Here is a 10,539-nt window from a genome sequence, read left to right as displayed (position 1 = left end):
CACACTTGAGTGTTTATGCTTGCAAAAATATGTATTAGTATCACCTCATTAATTGTGTAAAGTGGGCTGTGAAATATCCTGTCATGTTTTTATGTTTCTTAAATAAACCCCCTTCTCTGAATGTAAATAAATCTTTTAAAGATTTTTTATTTTTTCCAGAATTAATTTTTAAGGATTTTTATCTTTTTGGATTTCAACATTCAGAATTATGGTGTTCTGAATTAGAATCAGCTTCCTTTATCAGGTAGTTTCATACTTAATATTGGCCATCTGTGTTTAGTGTATATCATCACATAGTTAGAAGATGAATGGAGCTGATGGTTAAGACGGCTGAGCAAAACTTCAGTTGTCTTTTATTTCATATGCATGGGATTTGTGCCTGTAAACCACAACTTTCTGCCTTCTTCTTCCACTTAGCAGTGTGTGGTGGCCTGCAAAACATAGATTTCTATTTGAAGTTCTTACAACGTGTCCAAATAATCATATGCCACTAGTTTTTTTATTAGCTCACGAAAATAACAAGTATTTATAAAGAGTTATTTATGTGGTAGACTGATTAAAGAGACCAATACACTCTAAGATTAAAACTTTAGGACAAACAAGACTTAGAGCAATTATTTCCCCAGAAAGGGACACAAGCCAAAATTATGAAAAAAAAAAAAAAAAAAAGGCAGGTAAAGTGTGAAACCATTCATTAATGATGCATTCTCTCTGAGTAATTAAGAGTTCCATTTAGTATGGGGGCACTCCCAATCTTTGAATCTAACAGCCTGGAGGCCGACTACTTCTCACAGTGCTTCACTGTGGGTCCCCATGGGACAGAAATCTAAACTTAGGTAGAACATAAGGGATATTCATGGACCCGTCCAGGACAAGACTTCATCCATCTCAAACTTGTGTCTTTGTACCTTAGGGAGAGCTAAAGCTTAGCCATCTGTGCCCCATCAAGGAAGGGTGACAACTGGTGTGAAGTAGAATGAAAAACTGTCCTTGTTACACTGTGTGTGTATGTGTGTGTGTGTGTGTGTGTGTGTGCGCGCACGCACGCACGCGCAGTCAGAAAGGTAAGCTCATCTCATATTCTGCTGCTAGGAGTGATCATTGACATGACCTCTAAGGAAGGGAATTTGACAATATTTACCAAAATTACAAATGCATACTCTTCGATTCAGTGATTCCATTTAAGGAATTGATCCTACAGGTATGCTCTCCCATGCATGCATGAATGTACAATTATTTGTTGCAATAGTGTTTGTTAAAGCAAAAACTAGGAACCACCCTTACATGTCCTTCATCAATGGACTGGTCTGTGGTTTAGACGCTGTAAGCAGAGGCATTGCTGGCCAGAGTTCAAGCTCTTTATCCAGTGCCAGAGCATCTCACAAGGTGGAATCAGCCCAACTTCTCAGCTTCGTTTTCCAACTCTCTCGCCATGAATTCCACCCTCCATTTGAACTTTAAACTCCTGCAGGACAGAGACCTGTCCCGAGGCAGCTTTGTATGCACATAGGTGACACAGTGGTCAGCTCAGATTGTGCTATGTGGACTAAGTCATTATCTGTGGATGAATGGACACCCAAATAACCAGTCCTGATGCCCTAAACGCCCTCTCACACCCTTTCTTCACACTGCTCCCTCTGTCTAGAATAACCCTCATCCCTCTTTGGTGAAACCCTAGTTATTCCTTACAGCCCACTTTAACCTTTCCCCAGCCAACATGTTTCTCTCCCATCTCTATTCCCAGAGCCCTTTCCCAGTACCTATTACAAGGCAGGTCTCATTATACTATTGTCGTTGTATAGATCTGCCACCCCTTTCAGATTATAAAATCCTTGAAAGTGAAGACTATTTGGTATTTTTATCCCCAGGGTCTGTCATAGTTCCTGATACACATTAGGTACTCAATAAATATTTGTTGTTGAATGACTTGTGAGGGAAGAAAGAAACTTGGAGAATCTTCACTAGTCATCTTACTAGCTGAGAAATATACATCAGCATTTCAACTCAGTGAGTTGCTATCTTGGAAATCCAGAGGTCCTAGCCTTTGGGATTCAGATAATGAAGCAACAACATTTTAATGGGGAGGAGGAGGCATGGAGTTACTTTATCATTTCCAAAACCCAATTATTCTTTGAGATATACCAGAATTCAAAGAGAGTTTTTTCTTATCAACAGAGTTTCCCGCAGTCCTTTTTTGAGATGTGTTTTTTGAGCTCTGTAACCCCTGAGTCCCCCATAAGGAAACTGAGCAAGTGAAGACATCCAGGCAAAAAAAAAAAAAAAAAAAATAGCCACCTTCTAGGGAATGCCCAAAGTTGGAGCGGCCATCCCAGTTGCTATAACCACAGTGACTAAATGGACTAAATGATGAGCTACTTCTCCCCTCTAATTAGGTGGGAAAAGTCCCCAAAGAAGCAACTGTGACAGCGAGAACATTTAAGCTGTGCAGCAGACACTAATGCTGAGCTATTTTCAGTAGCAATCAGCATCCTGGCCAGGTAAACACCAGAAACCTGTTCTGTTTAGGGGCAGTCCTGCCTGACTGGCTAGTGGCAGCAATTTAGTTGATTTATTTGTGAAGAACCCATATGAATGTACTCCCTAAACCACTGCTAGCTACTCCAAGGTTGCAGTTTTAATGTTATCACTGCTCATTCAGCCAAGAGAGGCAAAAAGACTTCCCCATAACTCACAAAGCTCCCAATCCCCAGAGATTCATCACATTTTGATTCACAGCAGCCCCACTCCAGGAAGGAACAAAGGCATCATTCCAATGGGTTCATTGTTCTTTCATCCACTCTCTCATTCATTTGTTCAGCATACCTTATTGAGTATCCACTGATGCCAAGCACTGTGCCAGGCATTATGAGACTAACAAAAATTAAAAAGGCAAAATTGCTGCCTTCAAGCAGCTCTTATAGTCCATTAGGGAGGGTAAAACATGTATGTAATTAACCCTAATTGATGGCAATAATGTAGACTACAAAAGCTTTGCAGTTTTAAAAAGTGCTAAGGGTGATCGCAAAATTCTCTTATATCTGGGTCCATCTATAAAAACTTCCTGAAAAAGATGGCATTTGGACAAAGTTATGAAGGAAACCTAGGCTTTGCCTGCATAGCGTCTTAGAAAAGAAAGTAACTCAAGTAAACACAATTACATCATGAAAAGGCCATCAGATTGAGATAGAAGTAATCTGGGATCTTGTCCCCTAGCTGCCACTTACACATATGTGATCTTGAGCAATGCTCTTGGGCATCTGTTTGTTCATCTAGAAAGTGAAGGATAAACCAGAGAATCTGTAGCCCCCATTCAGTTCTGGTATTTTGTGTCATACCCTGTGCTCCTGACATAGTTTGGATCTGTGTCCCTGCCCAAATCTCATGTTGAAATGTAATCCCCAGTGTTGGAGGTGGGGCCAGGTGGGAGGGAATTGGATCATGGGGGAGATTTCTCATGAATCATTTAGCACTATCTTCTTGGTGCTGTCGTCATGATAGTGTGTAAGTTCTCATAAGATCCAGTCATTTTAAAGTGCATGGCACCTCCCCTCTCTCTCTCTCTCTTGCTCCTGCTCTGGCCATGTGATGTGCCTGCTCCCACTTCGCCTTCTGCCATGATTGTAACTTACCTGAGACCTCCTCAGAAGACAAACAGAGGCCGGCATCATGCTTCCTGTACAGCCTGCAGAACCGTGAGCCTATTAAACCTCTTTTCTTTATAAATTACTCAGTCTTAAGTATTTCTTTACAACAATGCAAAAACAGACTAACACAGCTCCCAAATTAGGAGGTGAGGTATCAGGAAGAAAGCAAGACAAGGAGTTAGCCAACCCTCAACTACATACTTCTGCTCAGAGACCCCCACCACAGACGATCAATTAATTCCAAGGCATGTCTGCTGGTGCACACACATGGAGGCACACCAGTCAGATGTCAGCAGAGAGGCGTACATGAAGGGGAGAGCAGGAAGGAAAAAGATTAGCTAATTTAAGCAGATTTTTAATAATTTCTCAGGCTGGCTATCTCCATCTCCAATAGATGATGTCTCAACTCCACTACTGCAGAAGCAGAAATGAAGGAGATTTGAGATGGCTGTTGGTTTTTACTTTTTCTTACTTGTTCTAAACTGTGCTATTACAATAGAGATAGGCTGCGCAAACCATATATCTGCACTGCACGTTCAAGAGCTCAAAGAGAGGTATCATTGAGAAATCACAGCCCCTACATATGATGGCAGGAAAGGGCAGGAGGGGAGAGAGAAGAGAGAACAAAGCAAAATTAAGCACCAGAGAAAAGGAAAACTAAAATGACTTCCTTTTTTCCAGTGAAACCACTAGTTTTACTCTTAAAAACCTCTAGTAATAACCCCTATGCCCATTTAAGAGCAGGGTTCTCAAAACTTCAGAAACTGGCAGCCTGTTCTTTCCTTTTTTAACCAGCCGTATTTCATTTCTGGATCATTGCATAATATGCCAAGGGCCCTCCACCCCCATACCCCATCACCTGCTCATTTACCTGAGCTACCTTCCAGAGTCTGCATCTGTGAAAGCCCAGCAATAGTTCTTTCTGATTCCATTCCCAGACACTCTGAGAAAGAGGCAGTCACAAGTCCTAATGTGGACACGTTTATACAACCAGGCACAGACAGATATAATTAGGCAGTAGTGCGCCTAATCAGAGTTTGAATTTTCTTAGAGGTGCACAAACAATACTAATTTGATGGTGAAAGCATCTGTGTATCAGATTTTGAGGAAACGACCCAAGGAAAGCATTTGATTATAAGAGACAAGAAAATGGAGGAGAAGGCAGTGGCTAAGAAGCAAATTTGTTTATTTTGTTTTTGTTTTTACTTTTTGATATTTGGATGGCAGGTAAACAACACTATTTACCTGAAGTGGATCTCTTTTGAAAAATTAATTTATATTCAGAAACATGTGTGGCTCATGGCTTCATATTGAGGCTGTAAGCACTGGCAGGTTGCAGTCTTGCATTTGATCACCCCCTCTTGAGGGCAGCGGGGGCTTGCCTTTCACCAGTCACTGGCTCAAATCTCTGTATTCCATCTCTGAGAATTTGTGCAACAGGCACACAATTGTTACAGTGTTTAGAATATCAGTTGATACGTAATTTTACATTCTGCTTTCCTCCCATTACCATTACATCACAATATTTTTCCATAATGATCTTAGTAATTATTTATAATAATGTCATGGGTGTCCCACAAATAGATATGCCATATTTACCCAACTGTTCCCTTTGATTAAACATTTAGATTGCTTGCTCTTTTTTAATTAAAAATAATACAATACAGCACCATGGAATCTTGGGACAAAATGAAAAATGAAAACTACCTTGAACCAAGCATGAGATAAAAATCTCCTAGTGCCTCCCACCTTACCAGGAATTCCTCACTGGGAGCAGAACTAACAAGCAGTATTTCATTGAGCACCTGCTAAGTGTCATACTGGAACCCTCCAAACTTGTCATTATTGAGCTTGCTAAGCAAAAATAACATAGATACAGATCTTCCTTTCATTTTCTCATCTGTCAGCTTTTGTTTCGAGTGGTTTTAGGACCAAACTCTTCTCAGGGAATGAGATGTTGCTGTGTTCCTTAATGTTTTCATCTTAGCTACAATGCAATAAACAATATTCAGGATGCCATCTATTACTAATTGCATGTATATGTTTTTTTCTTTTCAAAGACAGTCATGAAAAAGGTGAGAAAATGTATTGAAAGTTAAAATTGGCAAAATTGTGGTCCTAAACTCTCAAAAGCATCAAAGCAAATGAAACTGCTGTGTGTAGATAGCACTAGAAGGCAATCAAGAAAAGCCAAGCAAAACAGCAGGACCTAGATAAAAAGGATTAGCAGAAAGCAACGGATTCAAAAAGGGCATCTCAGCAGCCAAAGGAACTCCAGGTTTTCCCTCTTAACAGATGAAACTGAGAGACAGAGATTTAACTACAAATAGGCAGATAAACGAGAAAGCCTTTGCAATGAAGTACAGGCAATGAAGGCTTTGAAGTGCTCATAGAAGAAAATCCAAACTCCCAAGCAGAGCAAGCAAGGCTGGCTTACCACTTCTCTCCTCATCCAGTGTTTACTCCAACCCAGACCATCCCTGGCCTCCTGCCCTCTCCTGCCTCTGTGTCTCTGCTCACCTCATTTCCTCCACCAAGAAGGCTGTGCCTCTTTCTCCCTAACATCTGGCCAGAACAGCCTGATTCCTTACATCTGGCAAGCCCAGTTCTAAAGTCGCTCTCATGGGTACAAAATAGTAGTTACAAAGAATAAATAAGACCTACTATTTGACAGCACAACAGGGTGACTGTCATCAATAATAACTTAATTGTACAATTAAAAATAAAAAGTGTAATTGCGTTGTAACTCAAAGGGTAGATGCTTGAGAAGATGGATATTCCATTCTCCATGATGTGTGTATTTCACACTGCATGCCCATATCAAAACATCTAATGTGCTCCATAAATGTATACACCTACTATGTACCTACAAAAATTAAAAATACAAATGAAATTTAAAAAATAAATAGGTAAAGTTGCTCTCATCATGAAACATCTCCATGCCCTCCCAATTGGAAGCAGTCTCTTTGCCATTGCACAAAGCTGTGGTCCCTCCCCTGCCCTGCCTGCCACATTCTGCCAGACTGTGCCTCTCTCAGCTCATTGTGACTTCTTGTTCATCCCTGTATTGCTCACAGCACTTGGCTCAGTGCCTGCTCGTAGTCACCTCCCAATAAATGTAATCAAACCAAGGACCAAACGAAACAGTTACTCCATTAATTCAGGTGGAAGTTGTAGCCTGGAGCCCAAAGAACTTTCCTTAGTTAAGGGAAAGCGCTACAGGGAAGGGTGATGAGGACAAGGTGTATAAAAGTAGCCTTCGGACACAGTGACTTTGTGAGAAATAGTCTAGAAGTCATCAGGAAAAGGAAATTGGGGATTAGACAAACCACCTTATCTCTCAGCTCTCCCTCCCCTTCCCCTGTCTCCCTGGAACTCCCCATCCTCCTCTAGATAACAGAAACTGCCACAAGCTTGTGTGGTAATAACCCTGAAATTTTTTGATAAGGAGTATGGGTTTGGAGATTTCTTTTTCTTTCTTCTTTCCTTCTGTGTTTTGTTTCCAAGATTACAGAGTAAATTCACAAGAGAGAATATTAAAGCCAAAATTATGTCAACTGTGTCTCAAGAAGATGCTTTTAACAGGATGAAGCAGATTGGGGGAGAAAGGCAGGAAGCTGAAATAATGTCAGAGCCCGATTTGCTGATGGATGTGCCACTCCTTGTGAGTGTAGCCAGCCTCACAAGTGTGTGCAATGGGAGGTGTCAGAAGCAAACAACGTGCTGAGTGTACGGGAGGGAAAGGGTTCCAGACAGCCCCCACCACTTAAGCCCTGTACTTTTTAAAGATCAAAACAAGTCCAATGCTCATTCCTCCATCCAGATCAACGACCCCGTGTCCTCCCTTCTTCTCCGTCACTTTTTGAGAAACACCTGAACCATATTCACATTGCTTCTCATTGGTTCTGGCCACACTCATTGCACTCATACAAACCTTTTCCCTGCTCAAAACTCCAGTGTAAGTTCTCCTTTCAGCTCAGTAAGACAATGAGTGACCTTGCCTCCTCCAACATGCCCAAGACCAAGGTTATTAACAGAAGTCCCTGAATTCTCTCCTCTCCGGAATTCCCAGTATGTGTCTACCATCTCCATCCCTCTGTGCTCAGAGGAAGGAGCCTCAGGGGACACTCTAGTTTCTCTCCCCATCTTTACCCTTCCACTCCCTTTCATTCTCTTGATTCTTCCATCAACACATGAAATCTGAGTTCGTCTGGGTTTCTTCTACGTGTGTTTTTTGTTTGTTTGCTTGCTTACTTAACTGTATCATTCACTGATACAGAGAATTTATTTGGATTGATCTATTTACCGTCTTTTCTAATTTTCATTTCCACTGGGCAAACATATTTTACAAAATGTTCAACATATACTTGGATTTTTCACTACTATAGCGCAGCCAGGGTAAGGGACTTCTGGTCCACCCCATACTCCCTTTTTAAAGGATATGATCTCACTGTTATATTAACAAAGAAAATTAAGTTATAAGTTTACTCTTTCTATATGTCACCCGTGTAACATTTTACATCATCAGCCTTTTCTCCATCTTATGAATAAATCCATTGAAATTAACCAAATATTGTCAAATTTTTAATACATTTTATTATTTCTTTTCAAACATTATTTTCAGGGAAATAAAGTTAACTTCCCCTCAGGTGTTCCACAATGACTCTACACCTCTGATTTAGCTTTTACTATATTTTCACATGATGGTAGAACCAGACATTTTTTGCTTTAAGACAAACCCGCCCTCATTCCCTATCATTAAATTTACTATCAGTCAATTTGTCTTCCCTCTTGCTTTTCAGATAAAGCTAAAATTTCCAGTGAATGTCTTACAGCAGATTTTCAGTAGAGTATAATAAGTCATTTCACATGTATTCATCACCTCAAAATGTTGTATTTTAAAACTGCAATCTTCTTAATCGGCTGAAAAATAGTATGGCTTAGTTTCACTTGGTTACGCTGAAATAATTAAACACACACACACATTTTTAATCAAGAAAGAAAAATATCTTTAAGATATGCCAATTTGAAAAGGCTGCAAAGTAAAAAACAAAATAAAGCCAAATATCAAATCTAGTTTGTAGTAAACAAAACAATAATTGGCAGGTTAAATGGATGAAAAAATGAGGCACGTGCAGTGAAAAATAAAAACCAAGGTAAAGATTTCAGTTGGTGAAATTAAAAGCCTATGAAGTTTTATGGTCTGTTTTCCAAAGAATTTATGTTTCAGTGTGAATTTTTTTTTTTTTTTTTTTTTTTTTTGAGATGGAGTTTCACTCTGTTGTCAGGTTGGAGTGCAGTGGCACGATCTCGGCTCACTGCAACCTCCGCCTCCTGGGTTCAAGTGATCCTCCTGCCTCAGCCTTCCAAGTAGCTGGGACTACAGGCATGCACCACCATGCCCGGCTAATTTTTTGTATTTTAAATAGAGACGGGGTTTCACCATGTTGGCCAAGGTGGTCTTGATCTCTTGACCTCGTGATCCACCCATCTTGGCCTCCCAAAGTGCTGGGATTACAGGTATGAGCCACTGCACCTAGCCTCAGTGTGAATTTTTAAATACTGCAAACGTATATGTCATGTAGAATTAGGTGTCAATGTTAAAACTTCCAATTTTGCATGCTAAGTTTATTGAAGAAACACTGAAAAAGCCTAGTGTTTGCAAAATTCTATGTGTTGGCAAATATTATAAATACCATAATTAGTTGATACTATAAAGTCATGATGAATTCAGAATTAAAAGAAAATCCACTTCATAAATATTTCATTTGATTAAAAATGCCAGAGTTGGATGTTCTAAATGAACTAAAAAAAATTAAAGTCTTTTAAAGATAAGACCATAGACCCAGTGGCTCATGCCTGTAATCCCAATACTTTGGGAGGCCAAGGTGGGAGGATCACTTGAGCCCACAAATTCAAGACCAGCCTGGGCAATACAGTGAGATCTGTTCTCCATGAAAAAAAAAAAAAAAAAAATTAACACCATTAATGTAATGTTGTCTGTATACCTTTACCTGCCATTTGAAACAACAACAAAAAACATAGAAAATATTAAAGCTGACATAAGGTAAGCTTATAATTCTCTCATGCTTACATTTCAAGAAAAGAAAAACCCCTGTACTCATTTATAAATAGTCTGTTTACCAGTAAATACACAGAACTCTCCTTATCCCAAAATCCGTTTGCATTTGCCACTTAACTAGGCTTTGTCCCTTGCTTTTTGGAACCCAGACTGCGTTCTGAGTGTTTTTACGCTTTTGGTGTGTTCTGCTATTTGTGCAGGGGAACCATATTATGAAGTGTTTTTTTTAACGTCTATTTGAATAACACCAAAAACTGTAGAAGCCTTCCTCCAGTCTTTGATGATCCAGACCAAGGGATTGCTCTTTTCCCACTCTTTTTGGAGCTCTGGCAAATCCTCAAACTTAGTTAGACTGGTGGCCTATTGGAAAGGAGCAATGGTGACTTAAGTACAATGGAACCACTGCTGCTTATGAAACACATCTTAGACTTACGGCGTGTGAGACTGGCCCAAAGAAGGGTCTTGGAAGCAAACTACAAAGATATTTTTAGCTTTATCTGAATTACTGAAACGTCTTCAAAAGGACTTTCCCATTCTCACATCTCCATCCTTCGGGTCTTCAAAGACTAGCTCTTAGACTAGGGTTGGTTGCCAGCAAAGTGGATAAGAGTAATTCTCCTTTTGTGTTTCTTGTTACCAGATCAAGTCAAAACCAAGAAGTCTTGAAACAGGGAAATGTAAAGCTTATGTCTGTCTTATTTTTCAAGTTCCCATGCCAGAGCAATACTTTGCTTGTTTCAATTCTATGATCCTTTCACTTTTTCATCCAGTTACTCCAGTTTGTCAGTAAAATACTGGCACTCTAATTGGCCT

This window comes from Pongo abelii, chromosome 17 (assembly GCF_028885655.2).
Source record: "Pongo abelii isolate AG06213 chromosome 17, NHGRI_mPonAbe1-v2.0_pri, whole genome shotgun sequence".
In the NCBI taxonomy this organism is placed as follows: Eukaryota; Metazoa; Chordata; class Mammalia; order Primates; family Hominidae; genus Pongo; species Pongo abelii.
The sequence above is the reverse complement of the archived record's forward strand: the minus strand, read 5'-3'. Positions refer to the sequence as shown.